This window comes from Pan paniscus, chromosome 15 (genome assembly GCF_029289425.2).
Source record: "Pan paniscus chromosome 15, NHGRI_mPanPan1-v2.0_pri, whole genome shotgun sequence".
Classification (NCBI taxonomy): domain Eukaryota; kingdom Metazoa; phylum Chordata; class Mammalia; order Primates; family Hominidae; genus Pan; species Pan paniscus.
In genome coordinates this window covers 49,455,497-49,470,857 of record NC_073264.2, presented here as the reverse complement: position 1 = coordinate 49,470,857, position 15,361 = coordinate 49,455,497, and positions in this window count along the sequence as shown.

Here is a 15,361-nt window from a genome sequence, read left to right as displayed (position 1 = left end):
TCTTTTTCAAGAGACGGGTGAAACAAGAACATTTAATAAACAAAAAGCAAAAGCAAAGAATTGTGTTCTATAATAATAAAATATACTCAACAATGGACTAAGGGAGAATGGCTTTTTTTCTTCAGTCTATAAGATTGATAATAAAATTTGGCAGTTTTTGTCTTTGACACTGACTACCATTTAAGGAGGATGATTGAGTTATTTTTATATTGTGAAGCAATGATAGTTAAAAAACCAATATATAACGTTCAGTGACAAATTTTTTTAAAGGTTGGCTTCTACATTTCATATCATAGGCATATTTGCTCTCACAATATTTTATTACTTGCTATACTAAGGTTATTATTTGAAGAAGGAAATTTTCCTTTTTCAATTTATTTTTATCAAACTAATACATGAACATGTGTATTTTTTGTAATTTTTTCTTTTTTTGAGGCAGGCTTTCTGTCACCCAGGCTGGAGTGCAGTGGTGAGTCAGGGCTCACTGCAACCTCTGGAATCCTGAGTTCAAGAGATTCTTCTGTCTCAGCCTCTCAAGTAGTTGGGATTACAGGGACACACCACCATACCCAGCTAATTTTGTTGTATTTTTTGGTAGAGATGGAGTTTCACCCTGTTGCCCAGGCTGGTCTCAAACTCATGACGTCAAGTGATCTGCCTACCTCAGCCTCCCAAAGTGCTAGGATTACAGGCATGAGCCACCACCCCTGGTCCATACGAACATGGTTTTAAAAGTCAAATGGATATCACTTTAAAATGGAGATTGGACATGTGCTTTTATTTCTCCCCCAGAAGTAACACTAAAAAGAGGATAGAACAAAAAAAGCCTAAGTATGCTAGGACAGAAAGATGAAAGAAAAGCCAACATCAGATAAAAGAGACTAGACATGAGAGCCAAACTGTGGAAAATTGAAAGTGTATGAAAGAATAATAACTGACTTAGGATGCTGGTAGTATTACAACCCAAACTTGTAGTGTGAGGAGTCAATTAGATGCAAGGTAATCCAAGCTAAAGAACCCCTAATTTCTCAGGAATTCAAGGTAAGAAACTGAAAATGACTTTTGGTTAAAAATTCTCATAAAGGGAAATTGGACTCACAGGTACCCCCACTTATCTTATTTCAAGGACTATACCTCTCAATCCTAGGAAGCTACTGGATACTTAGAACAAAGTTATACATCAACAGACACTGAGAAGACTGGAGGGGCGGTGTACTGCAGAGGTACATGTGAACTTCTACCTGATTATTTTTCTACTCTCTTTGAAGAATGTAGAGATCTAGACTTATACTCCTAGGAAAGATATTGGACAGTTCTTCTAGAGGAATATGAAAATAATCCAAAGAGGATAAGATGTATACATGATAACTGATATTCAGGGATTTTATAAAGTGTTGTGTTTTTAAGCCATACCCATACACAGAGGTTCCTGTATGCTTATGAGTGCCAAAGATTGACAGATATTTGGGAAAAGTATGTAAACTTGCAGAAAAAAGGAAAAACATACAATTATAAGAATAGATTCTGAGAAAATAAAGGCAGAGATATTTCAAGAAACAGAAGTAACTCAGAAATGAAGGAATTTAATACTTACAGAAAAGAGATTGCATCCATGAAATAAGAACAGAAGGCAATAAAAAGAAACATTCAAATAACAAGAAAGCTCTTAAAAATGAAAAAGATGATACTGGATATTTATTTTAAAAAATAGAAATAAAGTTAAGAAAAATCTCACAAAATTGAAGCAAATGGACAAGGACAAAAAATAGGAAAAATTCAAGTCAATTTAGATCAGTCTAGAGTAGTCAGAGTTGCTTTAGGAAAACAAGAAGGTGAAAAGTAGGGATCTTCCTTTTATCAAAAAAATTGATACAATTTTTTTCAGGACTAAAATTTATGAATTTCCACACAGAAATACCCCTGAACTGTCCTGCACAAGAAATGAAACACATACATACACTCATGCAAGCCTTTTGTCCTGACACTGAAGAATAGAGACGATAAAACAAAGATTCTTAAAGCTTGTGTATAAGGGAAAAAAATCAAAAAGTCTCATTGTACAATGAGACTAGATTTCTCATTACCAGCAAAAGAAGGTAGAAAGCAGTGTAGAAATGTCTTCAAGATCATAGGGAAAAAAAGTTTTTCAAACTCACTTATTGTCTATCAACCAGTTAAAAGTTAAGACTGAGCTGATTACATTTTGAGATATGAAAGGGCTCAAAGAGCTACACTTTGTGTGCCATTGAAAGGTGTAGTAAAACACGAAAGAGGAAAATCATGGAATTTGGGAAACTAACAGGCTTTCAGGCTTTTACATGGGAAATAAATGAAAGGCATTTCTGAGATTAAGAGGAAGAAAAATTTCAATATAACAGCTATACAGAAAGCCCAGGAACAATAAAATCATACTGGATTAGGGCAACAGAGGGATAATTCCAAGGTAAAAGAGGCAGCAGGTTAGGATGGAGTATAGAAATAAAATAAGTTTCCTGATGGGTTTGAATGTTTTATGAGAAAGCAGGAAATTTGTCAGAGGTTTTGTAGATGAATTTCTGTAGGGGTTCTCTTTCCATTTAATTTGGTACAGGTTGGGTTTCTCTAAGACTACAGGTCTTCATACACAAGGAAATACATAAGCAGCACCATGACGTTGCAATTGTTGAAAACAAAAATGTGGAACTCTGAGCCTAGGTAGTGTAGGGAAAATTGAGAATAATTGCATTTCAGGGCAGGAGTTATCAAGGCCCTCCTATGCAACAGTGAAGCAGTTAACATATCTCCAGCATTTTATTGGCCCAGACCACATGTCCAATGAGGGTCTGTTACCCAAGTTATGGTTATAAAATGCTAGAATGCTGAATTTTTTTTCCCCTATTTTGAAAGACCTTTGTTAATGTGCTATAAGAAAAAGACAACTTCAGGGCCGGGCGCAGTGGCTCATGCCTGTAATCCCAGCACTTTGGGAGGCCAAAGTGGGCAGATCACCTGAGGCCAGAAGTTTGAGACCAGCCTGGCCAACATGATGAAACCCTGTCTCTACTAAAAATACAAAAATTAGCCAGGTCTGGTAGCATGGGTCTGTAGTCCCAGCTACTCAAGAGGCTGAGGCAGGAGAATCACTTGAACCCAGGAGCCCGAGGTTGCAGTGAGCAGAGATGGTGCCACTGCACTCCAGCCTGGGTCAGGGTGACAGAGCAAGACTCCATCTCAAAAAAAAAAAAAAAAAAAAAAGAAAGAAAAAGACAACTTCAAATTCAGTTGAACCACCTGGAGGAAAATAGGGAAGAGCAGAACTATTTTATAATTTTGTTAAAAGGCATTCTTGCTGCTTGTTTTCAGTGGCCTGAAACAATCATCTGATTATAATTCATCTTGAAGAAGAATAAAAGTCAAGTTTTCTGCCACAACTTAAAGTTAGATCAGAAATCATGTAATTTTAGACATTTTGGAATGGGGAAATGGGAAACTGGGGACGAGTCAAATCGTCACTAGAACCTGAGCCTCAGACCCTTGACAAGTACTGAATACACCCTGCTTAACAGGGGTGATGGTGTCATCTATTATTGGACTCACCTTTTAGAAGCCATTTTTTAAGTTCTGTAACTAACACATTCCCTAAGCCATAGTATCCCCATCTATAAACTGTACTATCATCTGGAAAAGCCACATTTAGATAATGTGATCAATAAACACCCACAAGTATATTCTTTAGAACTGATGAAATAGTGGGGATTTATGGTTATCTCCACTGAATTGTAGGTTTCTGGCCAGTGTTCTGTACATCATACTTGTATCAGTATCTCCTTCCTACTGACCTGCCCCCTGGGATTCCCCAACCGACCCCTGGTCTCTACTGCAGGTTTGGGCTTAAGCAGCCTTATTTGCAACCTATGGCCCTTACTCCAAATGACTAGCCAGAGAGTGAACCCATATCTAGCCTGCCCAGAGTCAACAACATTCTTTCAAAAATTCTAATTTTAAGAGGTGCAGATAGCTAAGTCAAATAGGATTCTCTTCTACAGTTTCCATAAAGCTTAGACAAATGTCTTCCTATTGTTTGTTGTATGAAATGCTGTTCAATTACACTTTTTTGTCCTTCTTTGAGTGAATTTCTGTTCCATAATACAAACAAAATCTCTTATTAAAATATTTTGGCAACTTAAACATTTATTAAATTATAGCTTATATGAGACAGTAATACTTAACACACATTACTAAGACAAGCAATGTATGTTTTGTACATGCAACTTCCCAAATGTACTTATGACTGCCACTATAATATGTTGTGTCAATGTTCATATTAACATAAATTTAAACTTGTATAAAATATTATAATGGGCCGGGTGCGATGGCTCATGCCTGTAATCCCAGTACTTTGGGAGGCCGAGGCAGGGGGATCACAAAGTCAGGAGTTCAAGACCAGCCTGGCCAACATGGTGAAATATTAAAAATACAAAAAAAAATTAGCTGTGCTTGGTGGCGCGTATCTGTAATCCCAGCTACTCGGGAGGCTGAGGCAAGAGAATCGTTTGAACCCGGGAGGCGGAGGTTGCAGTGAGCTGAGATTGTGCCACTGCACTCCAGCCTGGGTGACAAAGCAAGACTCCATCTCAAGGAAAAAAAAATATATATATATACACACACACACACACACACATATCATATATATGTATATATGTATGTACATATGTATATATGCATACGTATGCATGTATATACACATATATGTATATATGTATATATATATTATATATATATGATAGTAGATAATGACTTGAGAGAATAAAATTTGTGACTTTCTCAAACACCCCAAATAAAGAAGACTATGGTATTATTCTATAAATCTCTCATGTAAAATCTAGCCAATTATGTGACTATTTCTAGTTCTATTTCTGAATAGGACAAAAAAAGAAAAAAAAATCTTATTTCTAATTCTAATTCTGATTTAAATTTAGTCCATTAAAAGAAGTTAATAAGAGATATAAAACACTTTCTGGTTACTAGCAGATATACATAAGAAGTAATTATTACTAACAGCAATTTAGTACTATAAATTTATTTCTGTTTATACATTGGTTAGTAAAATCAAATAAAAAAACATATTAATGTATTCTTGAAAGTGCTCATTACTTTACTGAAATATATTTGATGTTGAATCGGTCATACATCCTAAAGTTCTAAATGCACTTAGAGGGGAAAGCATAATTGAGGTCAAGATGTGAAGATTTATAATTCCAAATGATTTCTGATAAATGGAATTACTGTAATTTGTAAGGTAAATTAAAAGGTTATTCATTTTGGACTATGTGACTTTTTCTCTTGCTCTTTTATGGCAGAGTTCTCCATTATTTTGTCATTGGTTATTTTGACAAATTGAAGAGATTTTTAGAAATAGCAGAGATGTTTGAGGCCAGTGGGCTTAAGTATATTTTAATGAAATACGTAGATTACTGGAGGTCTTTCAACTACCATGTCTCTTGTAGACCTGCTCTATGGTCTATATTGGCAATTTCTTCAGTTACAATTAATTTCACATGCAGTTAACTTTCTCTTCTTACAGGATAGCTGAGATGATTTTTGTACATCCAACCAGAAATTTTTGGTTAAACAAACATTTGTTATTTTTGAGGCACTAGACTTACAGAATTGAAAAGGCGTATACTTTATTTTTAATAATCTCAGAATCTAATTAAGGGAGAGGTGAAAACAGCTCATGATGGTACAGGGAAGATTCATATGTACATGATTATGGAGAAACAGTGCTTATAGATTGAATTGTGTCTCCCTAAATTTCGTGTGTTGAAGCTGTCATGCTCCATTTGACTGTGTTGGAGATAGGGTCTTTAAGGTGACGAGTAAGGTTAAATGAGGTTAAAAGAGTTGAGCCCTGACTCAATAGAACTCAACAGAACTTGCCCTAATAGGAAGAGAAAGAGATGCCAGAGCTCACTCTCCACCATGTGAGAACACAGCAAAAAGGTGGCTGTCAGCAAACCTGTAACAGGTCCCTCACCAGAACTTGACTACACAGGAACCCTGATCTCAGACTTCTAGCCTGCAGAACTGTAAGAATATTAATTTCTGTTGTTTCAGTCTCCCAATCTATGGTATTTTGTTATGGCAGCACAAGCTAATATACATGAAATGGGAAAATTTAACCCTCATTGAGAGGACAGGGATGATATCAATCTTTACAGAGAAGCTGACTGTGGTATGTAAAATAATGTTCCTTCCCACTGAAACTTGTAAATATGTTACCTTACATGGAAAAATAGGTCTATGCAGATGTGATTAAGTTACAGATCCAGAGGTGTGATGATTAACTTACATTGTCTTGGTGAGTACAATTTGAAGATGGAAGAAGGAACAGTGACGCAGGGAATGCAGTTGGCTCTCAGAAAATGGAAAAGTCAAGGAAATGATTATCTCCTAGAGCTTTCAGATGGAATGCTGTTTGGCCAAGACCTTGACTTAGCCCAAGACCCATTTCAGAGTTGTAACTTCTAGAAGTGTAAGATAATAATTTTTGTTATTTTAAGCCACTAAGTTTGTTGTAATTTGTTACATCAGCAAAAGGAAACTAACACATCACATACTGGGCTTTGGCCCTGCTTTACAAGGCAAAATGGGCAGAATGTGCATTCACAAGCAAAACAGGGAACTGAGTTGGGGAAAGCAGCTGTCATTGCACAAATGTCAGCACGAAAAAGAATGGCTGGTTCAGAGAACTAAGTGATTCAGCTTGGATGAAGTGCAAAGGGTGAGCTGGAATTAGGGGGTGATGAAGTCTGAAAGCATTGGCAAGATTGCAATCTGAAGACATGATAGGCCTTGCAAGTTGCTTGAGTTTTGTTGTAGGGAGTGAGGTGAAGGTTTTAGAGACATCAAGTTTGGAGATGCATTTATCAAAAGACTAACAGAAAGGCAGGGTGAGAGACAGTTGGGTATTTGGAGTGGGGATAATCCTGAACATTTAAAGTCCATTTAGAGGACTATAAACGAGTACGATCTCTACCTAACTCACCAGATCCATCCTCTAGTCTTTAATATTTTCTTAAGCAGACCCAGTAATTTTGTACGACTTTGCTGTGTTTCATCTGTCCAATTTCTCTTATCCATTAAAAGTTAATGATTAAAATGTTGCATTATATAGTTAAAAGAACAATATCAACTTTTAATTTCTTATCCACTTTAATTACCATAGCTGGATTTTAAAATCTTTACTTCCCCTAAGAACCAGTTAATAAGAACATAGGAATACATAAGGATTCATTTTTCAGCTATTGCCACTTTCTCCAGATCGTTTATGTTCTCTGCATCAAAAGTTCAGGTAATTACTCTTTTCTGTGTTTCTACAATGTGTTGTACATAATAATCTACAATATGTTGTACATATGTACATAATCATATATAGACTATGTATATAGACAGTCTATTTTCCTTGCTAGTCTGTAATTCCTTTAGGGCAGAGAGAAATTATTTTTACATCTCTGACATTTGCTGATAAATAATAGATGCTCAATAAATGTTTGTTGAAAAATTGTAAATAAGCAATGATAAATAAATGACCACCATTATAGTTGTTGGTCAGATACATATTATCTTCCCAGAGAAAATCATCTGAATTGTGCAGAAAGAAAAAATCAACATTAAACAAGAATACATATAGATGTGAAACTCAGAATTGACGATGCCAAGTAGCCAAGGAAGATTTCATATGAAGAAAAAACAGCAGGGAAATTGTTGTACCTATGACTGCTAGGCTTATAGTAGCCCCATGACACCTGGAAGCAGCAAGAGCAAATTTTCTCAGGAAGAGTGTGTCTACAATTCAAGGGATTATCTCAGAAAAAATGATCTCCAAAGTTGAGTAGGATTGAGCAGGAGATGGTAGTTGCAATAGCATCTGTATCTATTTGCAGTAACCTGCAGATAGACTCTTCAGCAATAATCAGTCCTCTGCACAACATCCAGGCAGGCCATACTGATTCTCTATTGAAAAGTGAGCTATATGGCAGTTTGCTTGGAAGAAAAAGAGAGTTGTTAGAACAAAAATGGTAATTGTTTGAAATTCTTTATTATCATAATTATTAGAATTTTTCATGACTTTGACTAGTCATATTAAATTACTTCACTACTTAACTATTTTATGTATTTATGTACTTGACAAAGTAACCCAATTTGCTCTCTAATTAATGTAAAGAATTTTACTGTTTCCAGAATCTACTCTATCAGCAATAACATCAGATTTATGAGAGCTAATCTCATTAATATTAATGGAAGTTTTACATACAAATCTCATCATGTATCACTGACAGATGAGAGCTTGGTGAAAACTAAAAATCTCATGGGCTAAGGACATTAGCAAAAATGGATGGTATCAAGGGATAGAAACCTTATTAAAGCATTGTCATCTAAATTATATTCATCAATTGTAAGAAATAATTGTCATTGTATCATAGAGAAAATGACCATTTTTACAGAATCGAAATAGATTCAAGTCTCCTTTCTTTTGGAAGAAAGTAGAATGGTGATATCTGCAAATGGAAAAATCACTGAGAATATATTTTGGCATAAAATTTCCTTGACAGCTGTCTGATTTTTTTTTTTTTTTTAGAAATTATCTTTTTTAAAATGTTGCTTTAATTGATGTATTTCAGTGAAGAAGAAAACCTCAATTAAACGCTTACTACCCTAAATAGTTCAGTCAATTTTCTGGGTAGCTACCATTTGCTATGCTTTGAAAACTTTAAGGCAATAGAATAGGCAGCAGCTGTGGCAGCAAGGGTGAAAGTGATATTACTACCATAGTAATAATGATTTTCATCAATAAGCAAAGTTAACCTTAGGCTGAGTGGTGAAGAGGGATTCCTAAGGCAACACGTATTTCAACTTGAGAATTATCAGTCTAGAACACAAATACTCATACCCATACATGCATTAACTGAAAATATTTAATTGACAACATGTAGAAATCAAGGCGGCATAGGATGGAGGGCTAGTCATTTCTTTTTGTATCTTTTACATAAAAATCTATGACTGCTTCTCCTCTGAATCAAAGCACTTTAGCTAATCTTGATTAAACATATCAAATGCAATTTTCAATGGCAAAAAGAATCTTTATAAAAGCAAGTTAGATGAGTAAAAATAAAATATTTTAGAAAAAGACAACTGTTTATGAAAACGTTTTCAACTTTAACAGAGATTATAGGATATTACTTTGAACAATTTCAATCCACTTATTTAAATAATCAACACATTTGCCAACACATTTATTTAATACTGACTGTGTATAACACTATAATAGATACTGGAGGTGGAAGTGGAAGTAAAAATACAAATAAATATTTAATTAAAATAATTGTATTATGGGCCAAGAGAAAATTACAAGAGCATATGTCAGAGGGGTTTAATTGAGGGTATGTGTAGACAGCAGAATGTGCGAGAGCTTCTTCAGGAACTGTCTAAAATCAGAAGAAGGAGTGAGATATGATTCGCTAGAGGATGCCATTGGGACTAGTGAATGGGAGGGTCTAGACAGACGGAGCGGTGCCACTGGTTTCCTGAGTGAGAAAAGACTGTGGCAAATTCAACTGAAAGGCCAATGTCGCTGGAATACAAAGGGGTGGAGTAAAACAACATGAAAGTAGGGAGATACTGGAGGACCTTCATCTATAAGGCAAAACTTTTGACCTGTATGCTAACAACTTTCAAAGCCATTAAGTGATTTTAAATAGGGGAGTGGCATGATCATTTCTGAGTTTATAAATCATCACTTTGGCTTTAATTTGGAAAGGGAAGCAAATGGAGAATGGATCATATTCAAGTAAAGATTTTTGTGCTGAAAATATTGTAAAATACGTGTAGCGTTTCAGGTAGTGACGTAGAAAAGCAATATACATCCTGATGGCCCAATTCTAATTTAGTTTTACATTTTAAATATTCAGCAATTAAACTCATTGTTTGGGTTTTTTAATTTAAACCAAATACTTCATATTTAATAGAATGTCATAAAATGTCTATGGGTAAAAATCAAATTATAAAATAGTTTTACATAATTAATAATTGATATAGTCATAACAAAAAAGCTCTGATTATTAAGATAAACTTTCCACTAGTTTTGGGTACATATTTAAAATAATGCTATCTATTATGTTATGATAAATATTTTTATCCATCATCATCTACAGATAACTTCCCAGAAATGTCAGTGGAGTGCAGAAAAAATTAATAATTCCCCTTTATTCTATAAGCAAAAAAAGAAAGAAAAAGAACAGATGCAACAACAAAGCAGCAACCAGGGAGAAATATTTGTTTGTTTTCTTCCCACATATTGATCCTCTTTTTTTAATTTCAAAACTTGACAACACAGCAAACATATCAAATTAAGTAAATAAGAGTAAAGGCTGTGGCATGGATCACAAACCTTTAGATAACTCATATTCAAACAAGAGACCCATTCCTGATGGGTTACTGAGGCAAAGTTGATATTTTATCTCACTGCTTTATAAGCTTTCTTTACTAACTTTTGTTTCTAGTGCAGTGAAGTTGGTACACTTATCAAGAACTTGCATCCCTTTGACACATTTATCGATACAAACGTACAAGACCCTAAAATCATTTAAAATTAGCATTTACTAACACTTAACAGGTAAGGTATTAATTGGCAGAAGGGTATTTTGCATGCAAAGTCCATATCGTATGTCACCTTTAATTTATGGCTATGACAAGTTCCATGCTGACACATTTGTAAAGGTAAAGCCATTAATTATTTGCCTCAGACCAAGAACATGGTATACCTTTTAATTTTCAGCCTATCATAGGTTTAATCTAAATATCTTTAAGCAGTTTTTGGCAATAATTTAGAGGGCCAACATGCAAATATTTAACCCAGAATCATGTACAACTCGAAACCTTCAGGGTATTACTATGTTGACATTCCTGATAGGATATGTTGACATTCCTGATATATTTTTACTTCATTTCAAAAGATGAAAATTCGACTAGATATTACTGAATTTCTCAAACTGTCTAAACAATGAATGGCAAATTGGAGACAGTTCAATAGAAATGTAATTGAACTATTGTAGTACTTGCTATTTGTCTATAGCTACAAATTTTAAACTAAAGACATAGCTATCTTCTGGAATTAAGATTCAGTTTCTGTATGATAAAAATACACTAAACAGAGGAGAAGTTTTATAAGGTTAGCATTGTATGGCTGGCTTGGAACTAACTATGACCATGATCTTGACCAGATTTTTAGATTTGTTCACTTAAAAGTGTGATACAAACTTTCCAATAAAATAATGAACATAATAAAAATAAGGCAGAAATGAACAGCTTTGTATATGTAAATACACATACGTATATATCTACAAATATTTATTTCATACACATTAATATATAATATGAATATTTATATGTGTGGATTTAGTATGATACATCTACTATTCAGAATGACAAATATTTTCTGGCTTTAACTCCTGTACTTCGTAGCCCTGAATTGTGTCCCCATCTCTGATGTACAGTTTTTTAATAGTATCAAAGACGCTTTTTTACAATAGTACAGTAGTTTGCTCCATATCTGTAGTTTGACTTTCAGTAGTTGCAGTTACCCATGATCAACTGCAATGTGAAATATTCAATGGAAAATTCCAGAAATAAACAAGTCATAAATTTTGAATTCCAAGCCATTCTGAGTAGTGTGATATAATCTTGCACCATCCTACTTTGTCCCACCTGTGGCATGAATCATCTCTGTCTGGTGCATGCATGCTGTAGATATCCCCCACGTGTGAGTCACTTAATAGCTATCTAGGTTGTCAGATTGACTGTCATGGTATGGCAGTGCTTGTGTTCAAGCCATCCTTATTTTACTTACTGATGGCCTCAAAGCACAAGAATAGTGATGCTGCCAATTCAGATATACCAAAGAGAAGCCAAATATTTGTAAAATATAAGTTGCTGTGCCTAATTTATAAATTAAACTTTATCATAGGAAGGTATAGGAAATAAACATGGTATATATGGGGTTCATCACCATCCATGGTTTCAGGCATCCACTAGGGGTTTTGGAAAATACTTCCCACAGATAAGTGAGGTCTACCGTATTCATAGTGATGGTCCTTTTGAATTCCTAAAATGTATAAATATAATGAAAAACAATGGTTTTACAAAATGCTTATTACATATAAAGGTAATTAATATCCTGTCAGTAGGAGACACATCTTTTCCATTGGTTTTGTTTTCCATCAGCAACTGGAAATATTATCTGAAAGGTTCTTTGATTCTGACTCACAGTAAGCTTTATAGAGTGTTGGAGTTTATGTGATAGTCCCTGGTCATTAACAAAATGACACTGAGGTAAGGGAAATTATCCAACAGCTGAAACAAAGGCCTTAGGTTTTGATTATGCAAACAAAACAATATTATTTATTAGAACATAGCTTAACATCTGTTTGCAACCATATTAAAATGAACTTATGATTATTTTCCATCATTCTTTGCTTTGTAACCTAATGCAATGTCTTGTGTAAAATATATACTCATTAAATTATTTAATGGTATCCTTATTCTAAAGCCTGGCTTATCTTATATATCAGTGTTAATGTTTACCCATATAAAATTCTGTTTCAACTAATAGAATGCAAAATGATAGAAGAGAAGCAGCCAGAGTCTGGCAGAGCCAAAACCAATAAGATGGCATGAATATTAAAAGGAGAAGTCATGCAAGAATAACCTTGATTACCTTTTTGTCAGAACATGGCATTTGATGAAAGGAAGTCAGTAAGCATAGATTATTTTTAGAGTGCATTTTTTTGTAGTGCCTCAAATATTTAATTTAATTCAAAAAGGCTTTGAAATGAGTTTTGCTTTGATGTGTGAACCTTGTTAGAGAGATCATAACCAAACAATGGTTGTGTATTCAGAATAAGTGGGTTTATCACTTGTGCTAACAGTTCCCATATAGAGGAGTGGACCAAAGAGTCAGATAGAAACCTCAGCACCTCTGAAACCAGTCTCAGATGTTTAAAGCCATGCAACTTAGCAATAGTATCGCTACTATTTATCCTTCTAAAATTTTATTCATAGTAGTCATCAAATCTGATTTAATAGTTTACGTGTTTCTTACTCATCTCCCAGCCACATGCAAAATAATTTTGATGAAAACAGGGACCTTATTTGTCTTACTTCTTCAAGTCCAACAACTTGGGCAAAAATAATAGCATATGGTAGGCATAAGGTTAAAAATTATTATAGGAATAAATGAAATGCAATTTTATTCTCCATGCTTTTCTGCATTTTAAAAGTTTTACACACTTAGTGTGTATTTCTTTTATGAAGGAAAACAACAGAAAGTTGTGATTTTCTTATTTATATTTGTTGTTGCAGCATTTGTGCTTTGAATCTGTTCTTGTAAGCTAGAAGGCTCAGAGGACAGCATAGTCTACGGTGTCTACAATCAGCAGTCTGAATAATTGTATTTTCCTTTTTAATATTTACAAATGATTTAAGAATGTTGAAAGAGTAAAAGAAGGGTACAAAGAGTTTTTAAAATTTTGAGTATAATGTTTCACCACTGTTTGTAAAGAAAATTTTCAGGAGTCTACATTCAAGTAGGCATAGATAATTTTTATAAATTCAACTTTTATTATTGACATTATTTTCAATCCCAAGCTTTCATAGAGAGCCCTTTATGGCTAATGAATCTGATATCATAGTGAGATGTTAATAAGGAACTCAAAAATTGTTGTGTTTGTTGAATACAGAATTCCTGTAGGCTGCGTTTTTAAGTATAGAGATTTCTAGTATCTAGCACACTGTCTGGCCCATCATAAGGACACATTACCTATTTGTTAAATTAATGAACAAAGCTAGATGTAAAAAGAACACATTCTCTTTTCTCAAAATATCCTAATTCTATGTAGAGGTGCCTTGGAATAATTTTGTGTCAAGCCATAAAAGGTACAGCTTAAGTAATACAAGGAGAGGTAAGTAAAGATTCTATAAATTACTAATGTTATCAATTATAAGGTGAAAAATATTTTAATAAACAACATTATCACATGCACATCAAGATACAAATATATCACTCCACCAAACATTTGAATATTAGCTAGAAGATTTAGGTAAATACTTTTTATAATCTATGCTGCCCTTCCTGTACAGCCATTGCTCTGAAATGTCGGTGCTAACCAAGACAAAGAACACTGTAGTTGTATATGGATTAAAATCATATACAATGCCTAGGAGTGCATTGGATGCATATGTATCACACGCAATGGATAATGTGGGTTTGGTGAGAGACCTACAGGAGAGAGCGTACCAGTGGAATAGAGGCCATACAACAGGGAGCGTGAAGTCAGCAAAGCTTAGGTAGGGCATACTCAAAGCTAAAATGAAGTCCTTAAACAAAAACGGATAACTCAGTTAAAAGAGGAATCCACAAGTCTGATAGTGAGTTATGCACATGAAACAGATTGGAGATATGATGGAAAATCAGGAACATCTTGGACTGATAAGAATCACAATGGGAGAACCTAAAGATCTAGAAGTATTCCAGGCAAAAGTGTACTGGTAGGTCATGGTAGAACCTATTTTAAGAGTTCCAAGTTTTTACTCTCACATGTCTTAAGGAGAGATTCCATATGACACATGAAGCTGTTCTTTCTTTCTTGTTTCCTTGTTTGCTTGCTTCTTGCTTTCCTGCTTTCTTTTTGGTACCTGACAGCTAAGTCTTACTAACCTTTTAAGAGATGTTGCCTAGGTAGGTGGACCAGCAGCTAATATATATATATTCTATATAATCTTATCTAAAAAGTAGATAATCTTATCTAAATACCAGGAAATAAAATAATTAACTGCCATGATCAGGAGGCTTAAAGTATATTCTCTTTTTCGAATTATATATGCACAGTTTTTGGATAGTACTCTCATGGTTGGCTGATCTATCAATCTTGTTAATACAAAAGCCAAGAATTTCAGAAACCTTAAAGCAGTTTCTATGAACCTGATGCTGGAAAACAAAGTCTGATTCAAATGTCTCTGTTTGATGCTTCCAGAGGCAATGAATGAAATGACCATATCTATCACTACAAATAATGGTAATACAGAGGAATTAAAATTGAACTTGGAAGAAATTAGGTGCTGATGAGGCTATAATCTTTCTATTCTTGTCAAGAAACAAAAAAAGGCAAATTTCCGAAGTGACACTTTTTTTGACAAAATAAGACAAAAATCTAAATGAGCCCTGCAAAATAATGCTATCTGCAGGGGGTGATCATGGTCATTATATGAGTTTTGCATGAAACAGAACCTCATCAGTCAAACCAGCAATGTCTACGCTGACCCATCG